At 56.8% G+C, this 24,385-nt stretch overlaps 1 protein-coding gene across 5 annotated transcripts in view; it reads right to left on the reverse strand.

Moving 5' to 3' along the window:
* Positions 1–24,065, reverse strand: part of APBA2 (amyloid beta precursor protein binding family A member 2) — a 76,962-nt gene extending 52,897 nt beyond the window's left edge. For 2 of the 5 annotated variants that reach the window (XM_045824755.1, XM_045824751.1), the window contains exons 1-2: positions 11,284–11,548; positions 3,063–3,173 (exon numbers count right to left, since the gene is read on the reverse strand). The gene's annotated coding sequence lies outside the window, so the exon portion shown is untranslated. Of the gene's footprint in view, positions 1–545; positions 595–3,062; positions 3,174–11,283; positions 11,549–23,569; positions 23,696–23,936 lie in introns of those variants that run through there. The other 3 variants (XM_045824752.1, XM_045824753.1, XM_045824754.1) reach the window with 3 other exon arrangements.
* Positions 24,066–24,385: the final 320 nt, after the last annotated feature.

The raw sequence follows: 24,385 nt of genomic DNA on the forward strand, positions 1-24,385 counted from the left end.
CGGCATGCGGAGCGCCCTCAGCACACTGCGCAAACCGTCATCACTCTCCCAGCTCTGCAAGATGGGAGTGCTTCCTGGGCCGCCTCCCGAAGGGGCAGTGCTGCCTGGAAAGTGAGGGGAGGCTTTGACCCCCGGGCACCAGCACCAGCTCGGGGACAAGGATGCAAGGTCCCACCCTGCGTTGGCCCTGCTTTCCAGGACGGAGGCATGACGTCCATTCTGACTCAACGGCCGCCACCCTGTCACCAGCCATTCCTGGGCCTCCTCTGAAGCCCGGGAACTCCAGAATGACACAGATGCACTGTCCCTCCACTCCCCCACCCCCAGAGGCCACCGGCTGTGGGACAGGAGGTTCAGTGGGACCCGTCCTGCTGCTCCAGAGCACCCACTTCCTCCACTGACTGACACCACCCACCCGCCCACTCACCCACCTCCCACGCCAGTTTCCCCAAAGTCCCAGCCCACGTAAGACCAGGAGAAAGTAACAGGGGGACCTTTTTTGGGGGGGACTGGGCCCATCGGGAGGATAGAGGGCCCTGTCTCACCTCCGGAGCAGCGACTCCAGACCCCCCGGTACCGACAGCTCAGCACCAGCCTCACAAGCTTCAAAAGGTAGAAAACAGCCCCCAAACTCGACCAGCCTGAGGGGGTGGCCCCAGACCCCGGTGCAGCCTCACGCTGCACTGGCAGGGCAGGGCCTCCGGGACAGGTGGGGACCGGCCTCTGGGCCTCCGTGTCAGCTCCTGCTGCTGCTGCCTTCACCCAGCTTCTCTCTGCATAGACCTAAGTGGGCCGCGCCCTCCTTCTCGAAAAGTAACTGCCATGAACGCCGCTTCATGTCTGGGAGTGGGCGGCCAGTCACACTTCCTCGCGCAAGAACCGTGGACTTCAGAAAAACACAGCTTCCCCCTTCCGCCGACAGCGCCAGGAAAATAACATCCGTGACATTTGTCATTAAGAGCAGGACAGATGGCTGACGGTTTGGAAATCTGTGCGTGAAAATTGGCACTAGTGACAGGAGCGCCAACGAGACAAGGAGAATGGGGCGCTCTCGCTTTTCTTGGCAGGCGGAGGGCCCGAGAAGGCAACCCCAGAAGCGCAGTGTGGGGGATGGCGGCGGAGGGGCGGGGTCGAAGGTCAGTCCACGGGGGGAGGGCTAGAAAGCTGGCAGCTGAGACGCGGCCATAGGGAGCCCAAGTGCTCCTGTGCTGGCCGGGGAGGCCCAGAAAGACACGCCACTGGCCCCTGGGAGAGGCGAGCAAGCATCAGCATCGGGCGTCTCCAGGGGCAGCGGTGGGCTATTTCTCTGCCCTGAGAGGATGCCCGGGAACCGCCCAGGCACATCCGCTCCTCTGTGCTTCCCAGTCACCGCCACCACAGCGCAGGAGAGAAGACCCCCAGAGCAGCGCTGGCCGCCTGCGACCAGGTAGCTTGGCCTGGCTGTCTCTCTCTCTTTCAGTCTGTTCGCTCTCGGAGCATGCCAGGCACTGTTCTGGGTTTGGGGGCGACAGGGGGCAGGTGGATGGGGTTCCAGTGCCCCAGAGTTCACGTTCTCATGGGGAAGAGAGGCCACCGATGAATGAACCGCCAGACAGAGAACACCATGCCGGGGGCGACAGGGGACCAGAGCAGGGGAAGGCCTGGGCGCCACCGCTCACGTGTCCAGAGCCTGGACGCCATCCCGCCACCCGTGCAGTGGGACAAACCTGGGAGGACTGAACACCAGTGGCTTTTTGTGGACCCATCTGTGAACTGAGTTTACAGGCCACGTCCTCTGCCCCGAAATCTGAGGGACCACAGACGTCTGATGTCTGCTCTTGGCTCTGGCAGAGGGAGGTGACAGTCGCCACCAAGAAGCACACCAGAGCCTCCTCCGTGACAAAGGCCAGCTGCCTGGGGGGAGGACTTGACCAGAACCTTGTCTCAGAGCCATGGGACAGTCTCACTGACATTCCGTGTGTGCCCTCACGTGGCAGGGGGAGCTCTTCCATAAGGCAACTGATTTCATCGTGCGGACTCAGCCTCCTAACCCAATACCACCCTCCCCAGGGGGCCGGGATGTCAACCCCGGAAGGGGGTGGGGGCAGGACACAGCACTCAGACTGCAGCTGGGGCGTCGGAGCACTCCTTCAGTTTCTTAAAAATAGAAACACAAAGCCCTGGCTGGCGTAGCTCAGTGGATTGAGCACGGGCTGGGAACCAAAGTGTCCCAGGTTCGATTCCCAGCTAGGGTACATTCCTGGGTTGCAGGCCATAACCCCCAGCAACCGCACATTGATGTTTCTGTTTCTCTCTCTCTCTCTCTCTCTCTCTCTGCCCCCCCCTCCCTTCCCTCCCTAAAAATAAATAAATAAAATCTTAAAAAAAAAAATAGAAACACAAGCCTAGGACAGAATGAAGCTAAAAATCAATACCAGGCAGATAGGGGAAATCCCCAACGACTGGGAAACCAAACAGCGTTAATTCCAAATAACATGTGCGCCTATAAAGAAGACAGCATGTGAAGATTTTTTTAAAAAAATGTTGAACGAAATGAAAATGAAAATCCCACTTCCCAAAATGGAGCAAAAGCCATGCTGAGAGAGAAACGTGTAGCATTAAATGTCTCGATTAGGAGAGAAGATCGAAAATCAATAACCCGTGCTTCTGCGTCAGGAAAGAAGATGAAGAACAATTGCAGCCTGAAGCGAGTGGGAGAAACAAGGGAAAGCTCAGAGCGCAACACAAGGCATTGCACACAGGGCGATCACGGGCCTGGGTCTCTGGAAGCACGTGTACACTGTGTGCGGTTGTTTACCCTGAAGTCCTTTCTGTCCTTCTCCCCAAAACAAAGGTGATTTGTAAAAAAAACAAAACAAAACAAAACAAACAAACAAAAAAAACCCCCTGAAAACGGTGGGAAAACGTCAGTGCAGCAACACTTAGTTAGGCTTTTACTAGAGAGAGGTAGGGGCAGCAGAACGCACCGCTGGTCCCCCAGCCCCCCTTTCAGACGGGGCGAGATGCACAGAAGAATGGCACGTTGGCTGAGGCACTCCGTGACCGCCACAGGCCCGACTCACCCCGAATCTCCAGGCCCCAGAGGACTCTCGGCCATCCGCAGGACGGTCCTGGCCTTGGCGGCAGGCGTGTGTGCCCGCACGAGCTTCCGCAGCGCTTAAATCTTTCAGATCCTGGAACGAGAAAGGTGAGGCATCAGCGGGGTGACCACGGAAGCTATACTAAAAACCACCGACCTAGCATTCTCTGCCCAGCAAAATGATCCCTCAAAAGTAAAGGAGAAACGCGCCTGTGCAGTAACTCTCAAAGGGAGCTCGGAGCTCCAGGACCGGAACTGCAAGATTCTGCAGAGCCACCAAACATTGTGAAAAGCAGAGTCCCGAGCGGATCGTGAGCCTCCCCTCCCCCGCGTTTATTCAGGAAGGGCGGCCGGCACAGGTGACTGAGGATCTGGGGCCCAAGCGTGGGGGTGTATTTTTTCAACCCTTTTGGAGAATGATGAGGGGAACCTGGGGTGTTAATATTTCAGGCCCCATCTGCGCTGACCGGAAATGAAACTCGTTCGTTCTCCGAGGTGTGTTCCCGACTTGTTTTTCCAAAGCAGCAAACTGCGACAGGAGATGAAGGGCTTGCCATCATTTGAATTTCTTATCTTAGAATCCTGTGCGCTATACATGGAGGAGGGCTTACAAAAGACGCTAAACAAGGCCCTTTGAAAGGGAGACCACGTGCGCTGCGTGGGTGCACAGGGAGAGCCATGGGGAGTGCGAGTGACACTGCCTCCTCCCTGACGCATGGAGGCGCCAGTGCTCAGCCCGCAGAGGGCGCCACCCTGGATCTTCGCAGGCAACAGAGGCACCCTGGCTCCTACCCTGGCTCTGCCTCATACAGCCTGGGAAGACTAGGGAACCTACCCATGCCTCAGTTTCCTTTCCTCAGAGAAGGATGAGAGCACCAAGATACTGGGGTGTAGGCCCCACCCATCCCCTTCTCCCTATCCTGTCGCAGTCCGGCCCCTCCCCTCCTGACCTCTCTCACTACCCCCAAACACAAGGACATCCGACAGGTGCCACCCCAGGGCCTTTGCACGGGCCATCCCCCTCGCTGTCCACTTGGTTCCCGCCTTCCCCTCCCTCACGCGGCTCATCCCTCCCTGCTCATCCCTCGCCCCCCTGAACACCCTACCGAGAGCCGCCACCCCGCCCACCGCCTTTCCTGGCCTCCTCCCCTGGCGGATGCTTCTCTGTGGCACTTGCCTCCGCCTAACACGGGGCATATTGTTTATTTATCTTGGTTATCATCCGCCTCCCTCCCTGGAGGGTAAGCTCTGTGAAGGCAGGCACGTTCGGTCAACACTCAACAGACACTTGTGCAGTCCTATAAAAAGGTAACTGAAAACTGCTGAGAAAAATTAAACCTATTAATTTTTGAAAACACGGTACTTGATATTCAGAGAGCCCGATACGAGTCTGGACACAACTGAGGAGCCGCCTGCTGAAGTGGCCGATGGAGCCAAGGGATTCTCCCAGCATGCAGTGCGAACAGACCCCGGGCAGCAGCCGCGGAGGAGGACCCGTTCTCCTCCAGAGTTGGGGAGGGCCGCTGGGCCCCAGGCGCATCCTTCCCACACCTGCCATCACGGTCGCCCTCGCTCCAAATCGAGGGGCGCTAGTAAGCTCTCAGGATGTGTTCCATCACCTTCTGTTCTCAGGACTGCTCTACTGGGTAGGAGGTGGGGGCCAAGCAGACAGTGCAGGACACCTTAGAAACCACGTCACCTTCGGGCGGGGTCCTTGGTCTCTCTGGGCTGCCACATTTCACAGCTGCTGGCCCCAGGGAGTGCCACCCTGTTTGGCTGTTGGTGACGCATTACATTTTCAGTAGCTTTCTCCTTTTTAAAAAATTTCTTCTTAGGCAGAGTCCCAAGGAAGCCTTTCAGAAGAGCAAGTCATCATTCTCCATCAAAACATTTAAAAGCGCACTCCGACCAGCGTGGCTCAGTCGGTTGGGCGACACCCCAAAAAGCAAAAGGTCACCCTTGGACTCCTGGTCAGGGCGAGCCTGGGTTGCAGGCAGGCCCACGTGCGGAAGGCTATCGGTGGATGTTTCTCTCACACAGCCATGTTTCTCTCCCTAAGAATAAATAAAATCTAAAAAAAAAAAAATTTAAATGCACATCCTTTTACCCAACAATGCCATTTCCAGGATGATCACGTACCTATGAAATAAAGGGTGTCTGTGTGAGGATTTCACTGTGGCAATATTTTTAAACACTGGGAGCGATCTAAGTGCCCATAAACGGGAACGGGGTTCAATAAGTTATGGCGACGCCCACCTGCTGGGACACTCGGAGGCGCTGATTTTCTGAGAAGGTGGAAATTGGGCTCCCGTCTGCAGGGAGTGTGGGGCAGAGGGTCCCTCTGCAGGGAGCGTGGGGTAGAGGGGCGGCCTGGGGCGGGGGCCAGAAGGCACCCTCCCCCACTCCTGCCCACTATGCATCATGTGGCCAGCAGCTGGAACTTGGGCCTTTTTAGGACACCCCCACCTTGAGGACATGTCTCTAAAACTGGACGTGGTGCCAGAATTTTTCTTACAAAGCCAATCAATCCTGAATGAAAAGGGGAGGCCGGTCAGTCCCCCACAATGCCAAATCGGCACATCGCGGAAGTCACGGCACCCCCATTCCGGGTTCCGACGCGCAGCAGGACAGACCTCTGAGTGACCCATGCCTCCAGGTCCCTAGCAGACTCTCAGAAACAGGAAGCCTCTTGTCGGGCCCTTCCCGAAAATAGCCTCCCTTGCAGTGACAAACGGATGCACAGTGGCATGGCCATGACCCAAATACCAGCACTGGGAACCCTTCCTGGTCTTCCAAACGCCAATAAAAAGTCTTTAGAATCACTTCACATCCAGCCTGTTCTAATAGAATTCAAAACAGCCCAGGCCAATGCATGATGACAGGGAATGGGTATGAAGCAAAAAATTCAAACAGACACAGCTCAGAGGCCTGAAAAGAGAAAATAAAATCACTTCCTTGCTATGTAGGATTTCCAAAGAGGATGGTCTTGAAATCTCTTTTAGAACAATATGGTCCCCCTGTGACTGGTGTGGCTTGGTAGGTTGGGCATCATCCCACAAACTGAAAGGTCGCCAGGTCGATTCCCGGTCAGGGCACATGCCTGGGTTGTAGGCTGGGTCCCCAGCAGGGGGTGCACGAGAGGCAACAGATCGATGTTTCTCTCCCTCTCTTTCTCCCTCCCTCCCCAGCTCTCTAAAAAATAAATAAAATCTTAAAAAAGCCAATGTGGCCCCACTTCACTAATCCTTCGGGAGCCAGCAGCACCAGGGAAGCCTCGTCATTTCTCTGGGCGGTGAGCAAGGAAGCCTTGACATCCACCTTTGGGCCACGGCCACCGAAGTGAACGTGAATAACGTGAATCTGTAACCTGCACTGGCTCACAGCTTCATGTCCAATGAGAAGCACAAACCCTTCTAGACGGGCTCGGGACAGTGGAGGGGGTGGGCCCCAAGGCCACGGCATTGGGGTGGGCGTGGGACTGTCTTGGCAGCTACCTTTGCTCTGGTTAAATGTGAAATGCTTCCAAATGGCTCGAGCAAAGATGTATTCTGATTTAAGAGTGCTACTAAACGGACAAAGGAGAATCCATGTGCAGCTGCAAGCAGAACAAGTGACTGTCCTTACCCCAAACTGTAATTAAGACAGGAGACGTGCATGGAGTCAAACGCCTCCCCTGACCCCACGGAGGAGCCTGGGCTGGTGCATCTCGTCCCTGTCCTGCAGCTGCACAGCTGCGTGTGAGCTGCCGGGCCAGCGTGGCGCTCTTGCCTCTGCTCAGGGAAAGCCACACACTCTGGGGCTGGTGGCTGTGTCCGTCCTCCCCAGCAAGACCTAACTGCCGGTGTCCTTCTCGGGGATCCGGCCGCCCTGGCTCAGGAGCGAAAGGCAGCCAGTGGAGCCCAAACTGTTCAGCTCGAGGGTCCCTCCCTCCCAGATCAGCCCTCAGTGCCCCGGAGTCCCAGCGCCAAACAGTGGAGCGGTGCCCAGAGAACCTTGCATCTCAGAGGCAGTCACATGAAGTCACCGTGAAAACCACAACAGCTAGTGGGTCTCTTCTCAACACAATTAATCAATGCTTCTTGCTGAAAGACCAGAAAACGTGAGCGATTCATTTAGTGACCTTCCTTTTGGGGAAAAGAATCACGTTTATGAAAGTGGGACATGCCCCCCAAATCAAGACCTAAGAGCCTCGGAACTCTAAATATTTGAATTTTTAAATAATGTCACATATCAAGCCCATCTCATTGAATGCAAAATATCTCAAGCAGATACACTATTAGGATCAATATAAACTTTCAAATGGATGCAACTATGTAAGAAAAGAGAAATCGCTTCATGGATACACAGGATTTCCAAGGATGACGTTTTTGGAACCAGTTGTGGTTTTTTTGTTTTTATTTTTAGAGAGAGGGGAAGAGAGGAAGAAAGAGAGGGAGAGAAACATCCATGCGTGGTTGCCTTTCACATGCGCCCCCCCGCTCAACAACTGGGAATCCGAGCCACACCCCAGGCACTTGCCCTGACTGGGAATCAAACCGGCGGTCCTTGGCTTGTGGGGCAGTATTCAACCCACTGAGCCACACCAGCCAGGGCTGGAACCAGCCGTGGTTTTGACGACTAAGAAAGCAGACCGTTGCAGCAACTGGGACAGAAGACTGTGGAGCACACGAAATAGAAGAACGAGTCTGGAGGACTGGCCCTATCTGACTGGAAGACTCCCAGTGAAGCCCCAGCGCTACTCGAGAAGTGCAGTATCGGTGAAAGAAGAGACAGATTAATCAATGAAACAGAATAGAGAGCCCAGAAATAGACCCACGTAATAATAGTCAATTGATCCTTCCGTTTAAATCTTTGCCTGAGTACCAGTATATATTTTTATTGATTTTAGAGAGAAAGGGAGAGAGATGGAGAAAGAGAGAGAGAGACAGATAGAAAAACATCAATGTCAGAGAAAAACATCGACTGGTTGCCTCCCATATGCATGCTGAACAGGGATTGAATCTGCAACCTAGGTATGTGCCCTGACCGGGAATTGAACCTGCAACCCTTTGGTGCACAGGACGACACTCCGACAAACTGAGCCACCTGGCTGGGGCTCAACTGATCTTGACAACAAAGCAAAGGCAAATACAATGGAGGAAAGAAAGATGGTCTTCTCAACAAACGGTGCTGGAACAACTGAACATCCATGTGCAAAATAAGGAATCCAGACACAGACGTCACAAAAACGTAACTCAAAGTGGATCAGACCTAAATGTCAGACACAAAGCTATAAAACTCCTAGAAAATAACAAAGGAGAAAATCTAGGGAGCCATATGTTTGGCAAGGACTTTTTTTTTTAATCCTCACCCAAGGATATGTTCTGATTTTTTTTTGAGAGAGAGAGGAAGGGGGGAGAGGGGAAGAAGAGAAAAGGTGGAAATGGAGGGAGGAGGGAGAAAGAGAAAAAGAGAGAGACAGACAGAGAGAGAGAGAAGCAGCAATTGGTTGCCTCCCCTGACTGGGGATCGAACCCACAACCTAGGTATGTGCCCAGACCAGGGATCGAGCCCACGACCTTTTTGGTGTATGGGAGGACACTTCAACTAACTGACCCACCTGGCCAGCGCAGACAAGGACTTTTTTAGATACAACACCAAAGGCACAATCCATACAAGATAAAACAAGCTTGACTTCCTGAAAATTAAGTGTCTGCTTTGCAAAAGACAAGGTCCAGAGAATGACAAGACTGACAAAACATTTACAAGAGACATGTCTGATAAAGAACCATTACCAAAAATATACAAAGAACACATAAAATTCGACAATGAGAAAGCAGGCAACTTGATTCTAACTGGGGCCGAAGACATGAACAGACATCTCACCAGGAAAGACATGCTAATGGTGAGTATGAAAAGGTGTTCCACTTCATCTGTCCCCACAGAAACGCAAACTGAAACAGTGCAGTTCCACCACCCACCGGTGGGAATGGCCAAAACCTGGGCCGCGACCACACCACAGGCAGACGTGAATGTGGGGCCATAGGAGCTCTACAAAACAGTACAGCCGTGTGGAGGGAAGTTAACTTTTTTAAAGATTTTATTTATTTTTAGACAAAGGAGGAAGAGAGGAAGAGAGGGAGAGAAACATCAATGTGTGGTTGCCTCTCACACTCCCCCTCCTGGGGACCTAGCCTGCAACCCAGGCATGTGCCCTGACTGGGAATTGAACCAGCGACCCTTTGGTTCACAGGCCCATGCTCAACCCACTGAGCCACACCAGCCAGGGCTGGAGGGCAGTTTCAAGCTTCTTACAAAACCAAACGTTCTTATCTAAGGGCCCACGCTCATCAGTATTCACCCAAAGGAGCCAAAAATGTATGTCCACACCAACACCTGCACGCAGGTGCTTATCACTGCTTTATTCATACCACTGAAACCTGGAAGCAACCAGGATGTCCCCAGGTGGGTGATGGATACACAAACTCTGGTCCATCCAGACAATGGAACCTTATTCAGCAATAAAAATAAATGAGTTATCAAGCCATGTAAAGTCCCAGAATGCGTCATATTCGGTCAGCTGAAAACTGCGCTCAGCTTTCTCTGTACGATGGCTCTAATAGTGCTTTGCTGTCTTTAACTTCATTCCAAACAATTTTGTTAGATTGTGTGTGACAGCTGTCATATCAGCATGCATTTAAAAAACAAATTACCATTTTAACATTGAAGATGGAAGAAGATATGCACCATTTTTGGCATATTATGCTTTATTATTTCAAGAAAGGCAAAAACACAACAGAAATGCAAAAAAAAAAGATTTGTGCAGTGTGTGGAGAAGGTGCTGTGACTGATGGAGTGTGTCTAAAGTGGTTTGCAAAGCTTCTCGATACTGTTGACATTTTGGCCAAATAATTCTGTGCTGTGGGGCTGTCTGATGCATAGGAAAGTGTTTCGCAGCACCCCTAGCCTCTCCCCACCAGAAGCCAATAGCGGGAGATAGCAGACATACTCCAAATATCCTCAATCAACAAAGTCATCAGTGGCCATGAAAAATGTGTCTTTAATTTAAAGGAAAAACCACACAGACGTTTTGGCCGACCCAATAGAAAGTGCAAGAAGCCGATCAGAAAAAGCTACTTCCTGTTTGATTCCAACTATACGATGCTCTGCACAAGGCAAAGCTGTGGAGATGCGCAAAGATCAGTGGCGGCCAGGAGTTGGGGCAGGGCGTGAAGCGGTGGGCCCAGAGGGTGGCTAGGGGTTAAACTACTCTGTTCGGCACCCTGGTACTGGGATGGTGCATGCACGCCAGTGCACGTTTGCTTGAACCCATGGAACGTGCAACCCCAAGAGCAAACGCTAATGGGATGGACCTGGGGTGACCGTGGTGTGCCGATGCGGTGCATCCGCTGGAACGATTGTCCCCGAGGGGGCTATAGTTAACGGGGGAGGCTGCGCATGCGCTGGGGACGGGGACGTATGGGAACGCTCTGTACTGGACTCTCAATTTGGCTGTGAACCAAAACCCGCTCTAAAAATAGTCTCTTTTTTTAAAGAAAGACAGCGGGGGTTCTCTTAGCCAAACAACTAACCCAGAGGTGTGCTGGGGAGGTGTTCACCGCACAGTCCAAGTGCCGGGGACTGAAAACCCCTTCGCCTGCGTTCTCCACGGGCGAGAAAAGCCCTCGTGTCTCCTGTTTTCCCAGCATCTCTGGCCGCGGCAAAGCCCGTCAGTGCCGCTCTGCCTCGCCCCTGCCGAAGACTGACAGCTGAACAACTCCACCCAGAATGCAACACACGTGTGGACAGACCGCAGGCTAATCAAAGCCACGTGCGCCCTGAGTGGACTGTGTCTGTCCCCGCCCCCGCCCCCCGCACGCAGGTGGTCTCGGTGGTGAGCTGGGATCCGCCCAGGCCACGGGGTGGGGGTGGGGGAGGGGGGTCGGGCTGGCAAGCAGGTTTCTGCTACAGATTTTCCATTAAACGCCAAAAAAGCGGGCCACTGCGCGCAGTCACCCGGAGGAAGTGAAACGCCGGCACAGTCGGCACATTCGAAACAAAACCCGCCCCCGTTAGGAGCTCTGTAAACAGCAGCCTGTTCTCAACGCCGCCCTCGGTCTGCGGCCAAGAGTCAGACGGGTTTGAAGGTGCACATCCTGCACGGACCCCCAGAAAACCGTGCGCAGGAACTAGACCCGACCCGCACCAGGAAGCCCAGAACTTACCCGGCAGATTTGAACCCTGCGGCAAAACAGAATGCCGCCACGAGTCCTCAGGCAGGCCTTGCTCACTGGGTTCCCGCGGGGGTTGAGGGCGCCACCTCTCTGGTTCAGGGGCACCTGACAAAGCCACCGTTGCAAAAAGCTGTCCGCGCCCCTTTCCATCACGGAGAATACGCATTCCAGGAGCCGTCCCAACTGGAAGGACGGACCCCAACGAAACAGAAGTCATGCCCAGTGACCAGCAAACACACCCTTCTCAAGAAATGGGGACCCCCACCCCCCAGCCCGGAGTCAGACGCCACACCCTCAGGGCCCTGGCACCCACCATCTCTCTCTGTGTGGCACTGAGAAGTCACTTCCTGTGAGCGCAGGAAGCGAGCCTGAGCCCGGCCAGAAACGGGAGACTAGGGGCCTCACCTGGGAACGAGTTCCCCGCAGGTGGGATGAGGGTAAAAATAAAAATTCCCAGGCTCCCCGCCTCCTGGTCAGACGCTCACCTGCTGGGCCCGGATCTCACTGGGAGAGTCGGACCCCCGCCCCCGACCACCGCCAGGGGGCAGCATGGGGTCCCGTCACCCCTTAGGTCCAGCCCCATCACAGGCTTAATCCGTCCCGGCACCTGCCAGCCCCCAAAGTGCCAAGCACGGGGTGACCATCCTCAAGGCGCCAGGTGGCAGGTTTACCACATAAAAGGAGAAAGATAGCATCCATTGTCCCAAACACCTCATTAGCAGGTACTGAGAGCTACCATGCCCTACCAGGAGTGTCCAACCTTTTGGCGTCTCTGGGCCACGCTGGAAGAAGAGTTGTCTTGGGTCACACATTAAATACACTGCGACACATAATCACACACACACACAAAATCTTGTTTTAAGTAACTTTTCGATTTTGTGTTGGGTGACATTCCCAGCCATTCTGGGCTGCATGCAGCCTGCAGGTTGGGCGCCTCTGCAAAGATCCTACCGGTAGGAAATGCAAAAGCTCAATGACGTGCAAATAACTTAGGAATCTCACAAAGCAACTCCCTACCGCTGGTCTGCAGGGTGTGACCGGCCAAGGCCAAGGTGAGAGCATGAAAGACAAGAAACTGATGGCTTGAACATGGGCAGGGGGAGGGATCCCCTCCCCCCCCACCCCCACTCACTTCCTAAGGGTGACTGGCATCACAGGTTCCAGGGCCTGCCCCGGGCCAAGGGGTCCTGGTGGAAATTTGGCCAAGATCCACACCCTCCTGCTGGAGGCCACCTCACTGAGCCACCCAGCTTCTGAGTCACCTGTGGGGCTCAAACCACCTGCAGAGGGGAGCTGAGAATCAGGGCTGCACCCTCCGAGCCCCACCTCACCCTCTCTCCCTCGACCCCCACCCCCTGCCCGTGCACCCACACAGCCACCACTGTTTCTTGGGTCCCCGCCAGTTTAGGCGAGACACAATGCATTGGCAAATGAGCCCCCAGTTAGAAAATCCAAGAGAAAGGACTAGCAAGCCATTTAAACCAACCAAGAGTCGTCAGCGTGTGGGCTAGACGGGCTAGAACTGAGAAGTTCACAGCTCTCTCTATCAGCCACGCTCAGGTAGGAAAGGAGGCAGGAGGCGGGACAACCCCACGACAAGAGCCACTGGAGCTATGAAGTACCCAGCCCTAAGTCTCACAGGACACGTACCGAGCGACCATGTGAGCAAAGCCATGAATGACGGCTGAAAGATGCAAAGGCCCTCTGAGTAAATCCAAACACCCAGAGAAGGAGAAAACAGAGAAATGTCTCCTCTCCCCCAAAGAAACCTTGAGAACTATCCCAATCACAATCCCAGTCAGACTTCGGGATGAACTTGGCTTATTCTAAAGTTCATCTAGTTGAAGAAATAGAGGAGAAAGGCTAGAAAAGATTGAAAAAGGAGAACCTACAAGAGAACAAAGTGCAACAAAAAGCCAGAGTAATTTAAACAGATGTTTGCACCAGAACGCACCAGTAAATGAGAATTGAGAGTCCAGAATCACGGTAGAAATAACCCAAGACACAAAACAGCTTGATCGATAACCAACATGGCATCTCAAAACAGAGATGAAGATGGGTTATTCATAAATCATGTTGGGAAACTGAATGTTCATCTAAAAAAAAATTTACATCTCCAGTTCATACCCTATCCAAAAGTAAATTCCAGATGAATAAAAGAGGTAAAAAATCTAAATGATCAATATTTAGAAGAAATATTTAGAATAAATGACATATTTATACAGGGGAGTATTTATACACACTTAGGGTAGGGAAGTTCTTTTTCTGAGTAAGAGGCAAAATTCAGGGGCTATCAGAGAAGAGCCTGAGAGATTGGACGACATCAAAAATTCCACATATCTGGCCCTGGCGGGTGTGGCTCAGTGCATTGAGGGCTGGCCTCTGAACCAAAGGGTCGCCAGTTCGATTCCCAGTTGGGGCATATGCCTGGGTTGTGAGCCAGATCACCAGTAGGGGGTGCGTGAGAGGCAACCCATCAATGTATCTCTCTTACATCGATGTTTCTCTCCTACACACTCTCCCTTCTTTCCCCTCTCTCTCCCTTCCCCTCTAAAAATAAATAGAATCCTTTTTAAAAAAAAAGAAAGAGAAATGGTAGGAATCAAACTGTTAACAATGGTTGTCTTTGCAAGGGTTGAATGGGGGTGGAGGGAAAGCTTTCATTTTCTATATTATTTCTATAAAATTGGGCTTTTTACAATGACTGCTTTATAACCAGAAACCGTTTTCATTTAAAACAATCTGTTTCATGTGGAAGCAGAGCCCAAGGAATCCGAGATCTCGAGCACGTCAGACGCCTGCCCGTCCGTGAGGCCGGGGTCCTTCCCAGCCCAAACTCCGCGGCCAGAAACACGCCGGGAGGCAACACAGCGACCCTCACCCACACGGGTTTGCACGGCGGGGGTCGACTTACACGCGGACTTTTTCCAATGTGTACTGTAAATGTAATTTCTCTTCTTGGGATTTTTAGTAGCATTTTCTTCCCTTTGTCTGACTGTACTGTTAAGATCACAGTATCTAACATGTATAATATGTAATCACCGACTGTCTGTGTTATTGGTAAGACTTGCAGTCAGCAGTAGGCTACGCGCACTGTTAGGAGTTAAGTTCTTAGGGGAGTCAAAGTCACATGGAGATTTTCAACTGCATGGGGCATCGGTGCCTCCAAGCCCTGAGTGATTCAAGGGTCAGCTGTATTTTAAAAATAGATGGCATGTCTCTTATTCTTATGATTAGCTCTTCTACTGTTCCATAATGAAACAATACCTGCAAACTCTACATCCCAGCAGACAGCATACACCCCCCAAAAACGTTCAAAATCACACGTGTTTCATTCCATTCTTCTGACATCTTTTGGCATCTTCAGGTGAGGAAGGATGTTTACCTTGTTTGCTGGCCTGGAGGGAGAGGTCCTGTGCAGAGAAAGGTGGGTCTCCTGCCTGACGTTCCCCCAATTTGTTTTTTTTTTAAGGTGTCATTTTTTTTTTTTTTAATTTTAGAGAGGGGAAGGAAGGGAGTAAGAGGGAGAGAAGCATCAGTGTGTGGTTGCCTCTCCATCGCCCCCTACTGGGGACCTGGCCCACAACCCAGGCATGTGTCCTGACTGGGAATCGAACCAGCAACCCTTTGATTCACAGGCCCATGATCAGTCCACTGAGCCACACCTGCCAGAGCCCATTTGGCTTTTTAAGACTCAGGATTTGACACGGAAACTAAACCAACAAGCCCTCTGAAATTCACTGCCAGAAGGTTCCCACGGAATCTGCTTCCACACACAGAAGACAGTCCATTTTTTCCCCCAAGAACTTGCTTAAAAGTCCAATTTAAGAGAATTGACTAATCCATTTTAGATTCTTCAACCAGAGGAATTTTAAAAATTCCATGCAGCTCAACAGAGCGAACCCATGAATTCATTGTTTCTGCAAAAGGAGGACAAGGGTCCTCCCGGGCCGCAGAATTCCACGGCTTCTCCTGGGATTCTCTGGGCGGCTGACGCCTTTGGGAGGGCAGAGCGCCCCAGCGGAACGGGGGTTCAGGGACAGGGGGCATGGCGTCCATCCCTGGGCCGAATCACCAGGAAACGATATTGTGTAAATAAGGGTCAGGGCGTGAGCCCAGGTTCGAGTGCCCAGCCCCCAGGCCAGTGCCCCAGTGCCCCCAGCACCCCCAGCACAGGAGGTGGACAATCTGACTTGTCAGCCCCAATCTGGCCTCCGTGTCATTGAGAAGTCTCGGAAACTCAGCGCTGGCTCCCCGCCCCCACCCCCAGTTGTTGCTTTCCTGTGCAAACACCACAGCAAACCTAGGACCCTGGGCCACAAGGGGGCCTCCAAGCTGGGGGGGCTTCAGGTACAGGCTGCATCCAGGTGGGCCCTTCCAACTCTCAGAAAACCACGGCTACCCTCGCCGGGTCCCTAAGACGACAGCCCATGCTAGGAGGAGCCTCTGGCCGCCCCCCCTTCCCCGTGACCTCTGCCCTCCGCACAGCCAGCCAGGAGTCAAGAGCTAGACTGCCACCAGGAGTGACCCTTGTAATGAGAGCCAGCCCACCCAGAAAGGCCAAGGACGGCCACCTGGCGGGCAGCACAGCCACCTCGACCCATGTCCCTCCAGCCTCCCCCGCCCACCGACAACCGGAAACCAGGTTCTCGGGCTCCGCAGCCGCCGTCCTCCTGCGGAGGGAGTCAGCGGGGTAAGTCGGAGGAGCCGCAGAGGTTAACGCCACGTGAGCAAATTAATAACGTGATTTATGGTTTGTCATGGATTGTGTCGTTCTTGTAGGAGAACTATGGCAATTTAATCAAAAAGCCTGTAAATCTCTAAAGGGTAAAATTAAACGTCCGCACTAGCGAGGCGGCGACTCGGTGGCTGGCAGCTGCCGCCTCCTCCCCAGGGGCCCAGAGCCGCAGGGCCGTCGCTGCGCCCTCCTCCCCTCCTGTCCCTCTCGAGGAACTGAACACACCTCCCCCAAAGGCCCTCCAAGTGCCCCCTACATGCGGCTCGCCTGCCTGGTCCCTTGCTATGTCCCTCCTGGTGTATCTCACCTGGAGACCCCAGCACATCCTACCCGCCCTCCTCCCCGCATTCCTCTCGCATCTCCAACTGGCTCCGGAGCTCGTTCGTGGAAAACACTCCCCTGGAGGTCGCTGGGCACCGCACGCCTTTGTCACCCTCCCGCTGGGCTCCCTGCCCCAGCAGTGGCTCCCCCAGGGCCACCAGGGGCCCTGGCCCTAATGGTCGCCCCCGTCTCCAGCTCTGACCTGCACAAGCCATGTACTCCTGCTGCCAAACCCTCAGCCCTCCTCCTGTGCGCCCCACTCACTCTGGGGCTGCCCCTCTGCCCCCAGGGCACCGCACCCACTCTTCCAGGACAGGGTCCCCGCCCCCGCCCCCACCCATGCTGGGACCCTCACACCTTCTGGCTGCTGCTTTGCTGGGGCGGGGGGGGTGGACCCTGAGCCAGAATCAGGCTCTGATGTCATCCCACGTTCTCCCAGGGCCCCTCTCTCCTGACCTCACCCAGTTCCAAAAAGGGGTCAGGAGAGACCTGTAGGGTGGACGAGTGGGTAGGTGTATGGGTGAGTGGATGGGTAGGTGGGTGGGTGGGTAGATGGGTGGGTAGGTAGGTGTATGGGTGGATGGTGGGTAGGTGGGTGAATGGGTGGATGGGTGGGTGGGTGTGTGGGTAGATGGGTGGGTAGGTAGGTGTATGGGTGGGTGTATGGGGAGGTGGGTGGATGGATTAGTGGATGGGTGGGTGGGTGGGTGGGTGGGTAGGTGGATGGGTGGGTGGATGAGCTCCTGGAAAAGTAAAGGGGCCTGGGGGGACTATAGTGCAGGGCACGGGCACCAGCCCCAGTACTGGCATTGCAGAGGCCCTGCACAGCAAAAACCTGAGAGGTGAATGCCCAGGATGGGGTCAGGAGCTGTCACTGGGGGCCCAGAGAACGACATCCCCACCACTAGATGAGCCGCCCTCCCCAGTGGGCAGGAGGAACAGCACGCAGAGTCAGGGCAGGGGCTCCCGCAGCAAGGGGTGGGAGGGTGCTGCCACACTCAGGGCCCCGAGGTGGCTCCCCACCGTCGGTGCCTCTCCCTCTGGGTGCCATGCCACGGCAGCCGCCCCTGCCATCACTGCTGACGCAGCACAGACCGGCCATGAGCAAGCAGAAAACCATTCATGATGAAATGCAATGAATGGAAAACCAAAAGTCAGTTCAAACCCGAAGGAGAAGCACCACTAGAAGTTCCTGGTCCAGAGGGGCGCCTGTTCTCGGAGCTCCCCACCCAAGGAACAGCCCCAAGTCGGCCCCCAAGAACGGGAGCAGATGGCACAGTCTGTCCTACGTGGGCACGCTCCCTCCACGCCAAGAAAAGCCACAGGCAGAATCCTCGCCGTCCACGCACCCAGAAGAAAGGCACTGCAGCTCCTGTGGTTCCTTGCAGGGGTAGCTGCTGCACCCCCGCCTCGGGGACTCCAGGGAGCAGGCAGGCCAGGCAGGTGGCTCGAGGACCGGTGGTCAGGATCCGTCAGCCAGCAGTCGGCCACCCGCTGCCGCTGTCACCAGCCAGGACCAGCTAGAGCGCTCCAGGTAGCAGCCGGCGTCCAAGGCCTCGCAAGTTAGGGAGAAACCCACATGCAATCCCTGAACAGGCCCCACACCTCTCCACCCCACTCGGGACAGCTGTGGCCAGCCCCGGGGTACAGGGACAGACACTGGAGTGCACAGGTTGCTTATTCCACCCAGACACGGAGAGGCATAAGCTGCGTTTTCTCTGAGCGAGGCACAGGGTTGCTGCCAGGACGACGGAGAAATCCATCATTCCTCAACACACGTGTTCGCTCACTCAGCAGGGCTCCCGTGTCGGGAACAATGGGTTTTCCGAGGCGACCAAGAAGCAAACCAATTGGGGAAAACCACGCATTACTTTTCAGATTAAATTAGCGATGCGTGACACAGTTCAGAGAAATCCACAGTTAGAGCTGCAACACGTATATATACACACACAGCAGACGGAAGTCCATTTCCCAACTGAAAACCCTAAATGCCAGTATCGATCTAACAATCGCTGGCTATTTACTAACAGGGTTTGTCCACAACAAGACCCTGAGCATTTCAGAGCCTCCTGTCTCTTTGCGCAGTTGATTCTGCAGCAGAAAGCGCAAAGGATCGATGTCAGCTCCGGTGGGACAGGAGAACACCTTACAGACCCGCCGGCAGTATCCGCTCGCAAGCCCCCGCGCCGCCCCCAGGAAGGGTCCCCTGATCATCTGGGACATGTCCATTACTCTCCACCCACCGCCCAGTGCTGACGTCCCTGGTCACCAGCTCTCAGGCTCTCGGACACGTGCTGAAAATGAACCCCTGGACAAGTCACACAAGTGGTCCTAAGTCCTTGTCACGTGCCTTCCTCCGCCCCCCCCACCGGTCCCCAGTTTATCAAAGAATCCGATGCAAACGGGGCCCCAGAGCCTTGCTGGGGCCGTGGAGAACGTCAGAGCGCATGCGCCTTGGGCCCTGCCCCTGTGCGGACCGAAACTCCTGTGCTTGCCCGAAGTCCCGGCATGCTCTGCGACCTGGGACCAGTGCCAGCTGCCCGGTCCCTGGCGTCCTGACCGCCCCTTGGGTTTGGCGGGAGAACACGGGGGACCACGACTCCACACATGAAAGCGCCCGACAGCGAGTGGCTGATTCCGGCGGGTTCCTCCATCCAAAGCCTCCTTTGAACGTCGGGGGCGCTTCCATTTTCAGAAAAACCACGAGATGCTAATACCGTTGCAGTCCACAGGCGCAGGGATCCCGACCTCGCGCCGGTCCCTCTGCATTCTGACCCTTCCAACTCCAGACGGCGCCTTAAGTTGGGTCGGCACGCCGAGCTCACACAGTGCCAACTCCGTGTTCCGTGCCAGGCTGCGGTTGAAGCGAGCAAACCTGCCCCGTCAAACTCCCAGAGAGACGGGAGAGGCCACAACAGGTCCGAGGCCACACGGGCACCACCCGAGGGACGCCCCACCCTGGCCATCAGAACTATTATTTCGTGTCCATTGGATGCTGCGTTTGGTTTCTGCCTCTAAGTGACAGTGGCAGTAGGGACAACATACGATGGCAGATGCAGAGGAGGGGTCTCCAAAGCCAGCGACTGGCCCAAGGCCCCAGGGGGAGTGGTAGCACCAGGTCCGCACGGAGCTCTCGTTACTCCAAATGCGCCCTCTGCGCCTGACTGGCAGCGCCTTTCGCCCCCAGAAACCGTTCCTGCACCCTCCCCGGCAAGGCCGGTGCTCAGGTGGCAGAGTGGGGTGGGGGAGGCGCCGGGAAGGAAAGGCTGGCAACCGGGGACAGGCAGAGCGGCTGGGAGCCTTGAGGCGCTGGGTGTGACAGAAGGTACAAGACCAGTTTAGAAACATCCAGATGGAGGAGGAAGGGAACCTGGGCAAGAGGGTGCCTCGTGCCCAGCGCATCCGTGCCCCAGGTGACTGCAGGGACAACGCGGAGCGGGCTCCGACAGTGGGGACAGCCGGACTGCGGGCAGTCTCAGTGACCGAGGACCCAAAAAGGGAATTTCTGTGAAGAATCGGCATGCCCACTCCTAGGGCTGGACCACCGCCCTGGCCGGCTTGTCTTCTGGCCCACAGGACGAATGACCTCAGCTGGACAATCCCCTGGCTCCACCCTGCCTGCCCACTGAGCGTGGTTCTAGGAGGGATTCCAAATGTGAATTCCACTCAGTTCCGGCCTGGGGACCCGGGGAAGGAGGAGCGGGGAGCCACGCTCTCTCGGGAAGGAACAACCACATTCCCGGGGCTTGCTTCCTTCCTTCACCGGGCACGTGGCACTGAGGGCGCACGAGGAGCCAGGCACCGTTCTGGCGGCCAGGCATGCAGGGGTGAGCGACGTCCTTACCTTGGCGCGGGAAGAGACAGACCATAAACAAACAAGGATGGCGTCTATATAACAATTGCACGCTAAGTACTACGAAGAAACAGAACGCAGGGTTCACAAGAAAGAGGGAAGAGACACTAGTTTTCGTCACCTAGTCTGGAAGCTGGCCTGCAAACAGAAAACTGAAGTAGGTGAGGAAGAAAGCCAGGGGGACAGCTGGCCCAGGCACGTGCCAGGGGGCGGACGCAGCAGGTGCAAAGGCCCTGAGGTCAGCGTGAGCCTGGCCAGTGGTAGGGCCCGGGGAGGAGAGGGAGAGAACCCACATTCGGCAGGGTCATCACGGATGGGCATGAAGGCCCTGGGGCCATGGTGGCAGGTGGGGATGGGGTGGGACAACGCAGGGCAAGCCTGAGCAGTGAGCCAGCCTGTCCGGGGCCTGGACAGCTCGGAGGGACCACGGCTGGGGACAGAGGGAGGGAACTGGCAAAAATCAGGCAGAGGAATGTAGGTATGAAATAGGCACTGAAGGCTTGAGCAAGGGACAGCGGGCCTGGCCTGGGTCCCACCTGCCACTGGGCAGCCCCGCAGTGCCACCTGGGTAACCCCATTGCTGGGACAGAAATCCTAAATCACACGGCAACAGCACCCCACCAATACGGAGGGTTCCCAAGCCCCAGGGGAACTCTCATGCCCCACAGGCTGTGTGACCTTGAGGTCCCTGTCCTCCCCCGGCTCCCTCGTGCATCTGAGAGAGGACAGGGGCCCAGTGGAGGGCTGGCGGCAGGACAGGAGAGAGAAGACTGCGCCCACGACAGCTGACTCAGCCTGTGCCAGCAGGCTGCTCTGAGGCACCAGCTGGACCCGGCCCAGGTGGTGGGCGGGGGCTTCAGGGGCGGGGAGGGGCCAGAAATCCTCCCCACTGTGGGCATGGGGCCCAGCCACCCGCAGCCGGGCACCGGGGCCACCTTCTGGTGAGCAGTCATCTCGAACGTGACCCACGTCGGGACGGAGCTGATGACAGTGCCTCCACCGCTTCCCGCCAGTCCCCACATGTCCCCGTTTGTCGCAGCCACCCAGCAAGGTCAAGGCCGTGTCTCCCACTCTCTCTGCTTCTCTAAGGCCGGGACGCCAGGCAAAGCATGCAGGCATCCGCCACTTGTTTCGGAAGTCCCCTGATGTGTGCAAGGCCCCTGTGCCCCCCTGCCCTGTGGGACTCGCCCAGACAATAAAGCTTTCTCCAGGTCTTTGGACCCTGGGGCCACCGGGGACCCCACCTGTGCTTGTCAGGTCAGGCATGCAAAAGCAAAGACAGGGGCGGGAGCTGGGGAGGGGCTGAGGCCTGGGGCGGGGGGCCGTGCATCCGGGCTCTGCCCGCCCTGCCCCGGCCCCCCAGACAAGCCTCACGGTCGGTTGCCCGGCTCCCGGGGAGCCCAGCAGGGCGGCGGCCTCCCCGTGGGCGTGGGCGCCCTCTGCACTCCTCGGCTGTGTCTAGGAAAAATCGAGGTGTCTCGGAGCGCCGTCAGCTCCCCAGGGTGCGACTGGTGCCTTTCACAATTATCTTTTATTTTTATCGAGCACTCCTTCGCTCGGTTGGCAAACTGGATTATTTATGTGGCTTCGTTTCACAACCCGGCCCCACCGATTATTCCTGGGAAACGAATCCGTGTGTGTGTTTAAGGGTTAGACGCACTCCAAGGGGCAGCCCCAAGAACGAGAGGACGGCCCACGTGTCGGGCCTGAGGGGTCTGAGGCAGCGAGCGCAGGTGGGAGACAGTAAGAAGGGGGCTGTTACCCGCCCGGCCCTCCGGCCAGCACCCACCTCACCGCTCAGGCCCACACACACACACCCCACCCCGCTGCCCCACCATCTGGTCCAGCCCACACTCATCCCCCACACAGAGACCCGGGACCCTGGACTTGGAAAGGCACAACTGTGCTCCTGGAAAAAAAAGACCAGGGATCAGAGAAACGGGCTCCTACAGAAGACTCTCGGGGTGCCCCACCACTAGCGCCATTGCCCAGACCCCTGCCAGCTCCGACTTGCTCCCCAATGCCCTGGACAACGCTGGGTCTCTCACCACCCAGGAGCCCTCTCCAGCCACCCAGGAAGTGAGGACACAGGGCAGGGTGCCCCAGCAGCTCCGGAGCAGGGAACCAGGCTTTGCCCCTTCCTGGTGGACTGCCTGGGAGAGGAGGGGAAGCGCCCCACTGCACCCCCATCGGCCTCACCTCACCTCAGGGGCCAGGGGAAGGGGGACCACTAGCAGAAGGCTGAACAATGATGGGGCCGCCCACCAGCTCTGGCACCTGCAGAGCAGCTCCAAGTGTGTCTGGGGAAAACATGTTTCCTGTGCACCCTCAAAGCCTGCAGGTCACGATTTCTAAAGCAACTGTCCTTTCTCCAAGAGCAAGAGAAAAGAAATCTCAGGAGGGGGGTGGCGAGGGGAAGGGGGGGAGGCTGCAGAGGCCAGAGAGTGCTCAGTTCACAGGCCCCAGCCCTGGAAGGAGACGCCCCAGTTTGGGGCGCCTCGCCGTCAGCAAGGCCATGGGGGAGGCGGCTTAGCCACAGATTTGAATCTGGTCCCCAAAAGGCCAAATCTCAGATGTGAAAAAAAATGAAGTCTTCCTCCTGCAAGTAAATACTAAGTTCAGACTAGCGGCGTCCATCTCAGCCTCCGCTCTCAGGGAAACTAGGGGAGGTCGGTCAGCTCCCGGAACCCCCCAGAACCCCCCAGAACCCCTGAGCGCCGAGACCAGTTCACCCCAGCCTTAGCACACAGGCCCGCCGCCCGGCGCGAAGTCCAGCTCGCGGGCGGGGAGGAGGGCCGGATGTCGGCCTGGACCGTCAGAGCTCCGATCTCCCGGCAGCAGCGGGCAGAAGCCAGGCCAACCGGCAGGACCCCGCCGCGCCCCGGGCCCGCGCCGGAGGCCCAGAGGACCAGGTGTGCGGAATTTTTAATTGAGGAGTTTTTCCCGCTGGGCCTCATTAGAAAGGAAAAAGGTGGAGGGGAGGGGGGAGATCAGAGTTCGGCTTCCCGGGAGCGAGGGAACCCCGAAGCGAACCCCCAAACTCGGGAGTAGCCATCCGGAAAGGGGACTTGGTGCCAGAGCCCTGCGGGGCCGCCGCTGGCACTAGGGACCCCAGCCGCGCGGAACCCGAGCGAATAGTCGCCGGCGGCCAGCGCCCCTCGTCCGCGAGGAGTCCCCCGGGATGCGCGAGACACCGGCTCGGCCCAGGGGGCGCCGGTCCGCGCCCCCATCCCCCAGGGCGCCTGCCTGCACTCTCCGCAGCCACGCCAGGTCCGGAGGACTGCACTGGGGCCGCGGCAACAGCTCCCCTCACCCCGGTACCCCCAACGCCCGCGCCCCAGGCTACAGTCGGGGCCCTCGCTTACCTGGCCCGGGCACAGGGCTGCGCGGTTGTTCGGCCGCCCCCGCCGGCTCGGTCCGCGAGGCCGCCGCCGCCGCAGCCCTTTGTGAGCGCCCGCGCCGCGCCGCACACCGCGCCTGCTGACGAGCCCGGGAAACTGGATAGCGGCGGGCGCGCCCTGGACGCGGCGTGCGGCACGCAGGGCCGCCTCTGCCGTGAGCCCCGCACCAGCCTCTGCCGCCGCCCCCCGCCCGGGACACGGGTCGGACAATGCTGGCGGACCACCCGCGCGGCGTAAAGAAACGGAGGACAAAGATGCAGTCGTGCCCAGCCCCCTCCCCGCGAGCCCGGCGCCGGGACAATCGGTCGCACGGTGGGGGGGGGGGGCGCACCTGGGGCTGGGTCCTGCGGGGCAGATCTCGGGGACCCGGGCCAGCCTAGGCTCTGGAAGCTGCGGGGCCCAACCGTCTGGGGCCTGGGGAGCACACAGATTCCCGGGCGCGCCCCGGACCTGCCGGATCCGGAGCCTGAGGGTCTGGTCCTCTGGCGCGTAGAGCCGGCGACGGCGAGGCTCTGCTGTGCCCGCACCCAGCCCCGCGCGCTGCGCTGCCCCCTGGCGGTTCGGGAGCGCGTACGGCGGGAAGGGGCCGTGGCGACCGCGCCCTGCTCGGCTCTGTGCGGTGCCGTGAGACAAGTGGGGAGTTCCAAGGAGAAGCCCTCGGGGACTGCAGCTTCAGAAAGCCCCATCTGCGAGGGGAGGATCCCCCACCCGTAGTATCCCGGTGTTGGGGGATTGCATTCCAGGTCTTCTCTCCCTGTCCCCGGTCCCACTCATCACCAT

This window comes from Phyllostomus hastatus, unplaced genomic scaffold (genome assembly GCF_019186645.2).
Source record: "Phyllostomus hastatus isolate PE091 unplaced genomic scaffold, TTU_PhHast_1.1 phas_scaffold_555, whole genome shotgun sequence".
Lineage (NCBI taxonomy): Eukaryota > Metazoa > Chordata > Mammalia > Chiroptera > Phyllostomidae > Phyllostomus > Phyllostomus hastatus.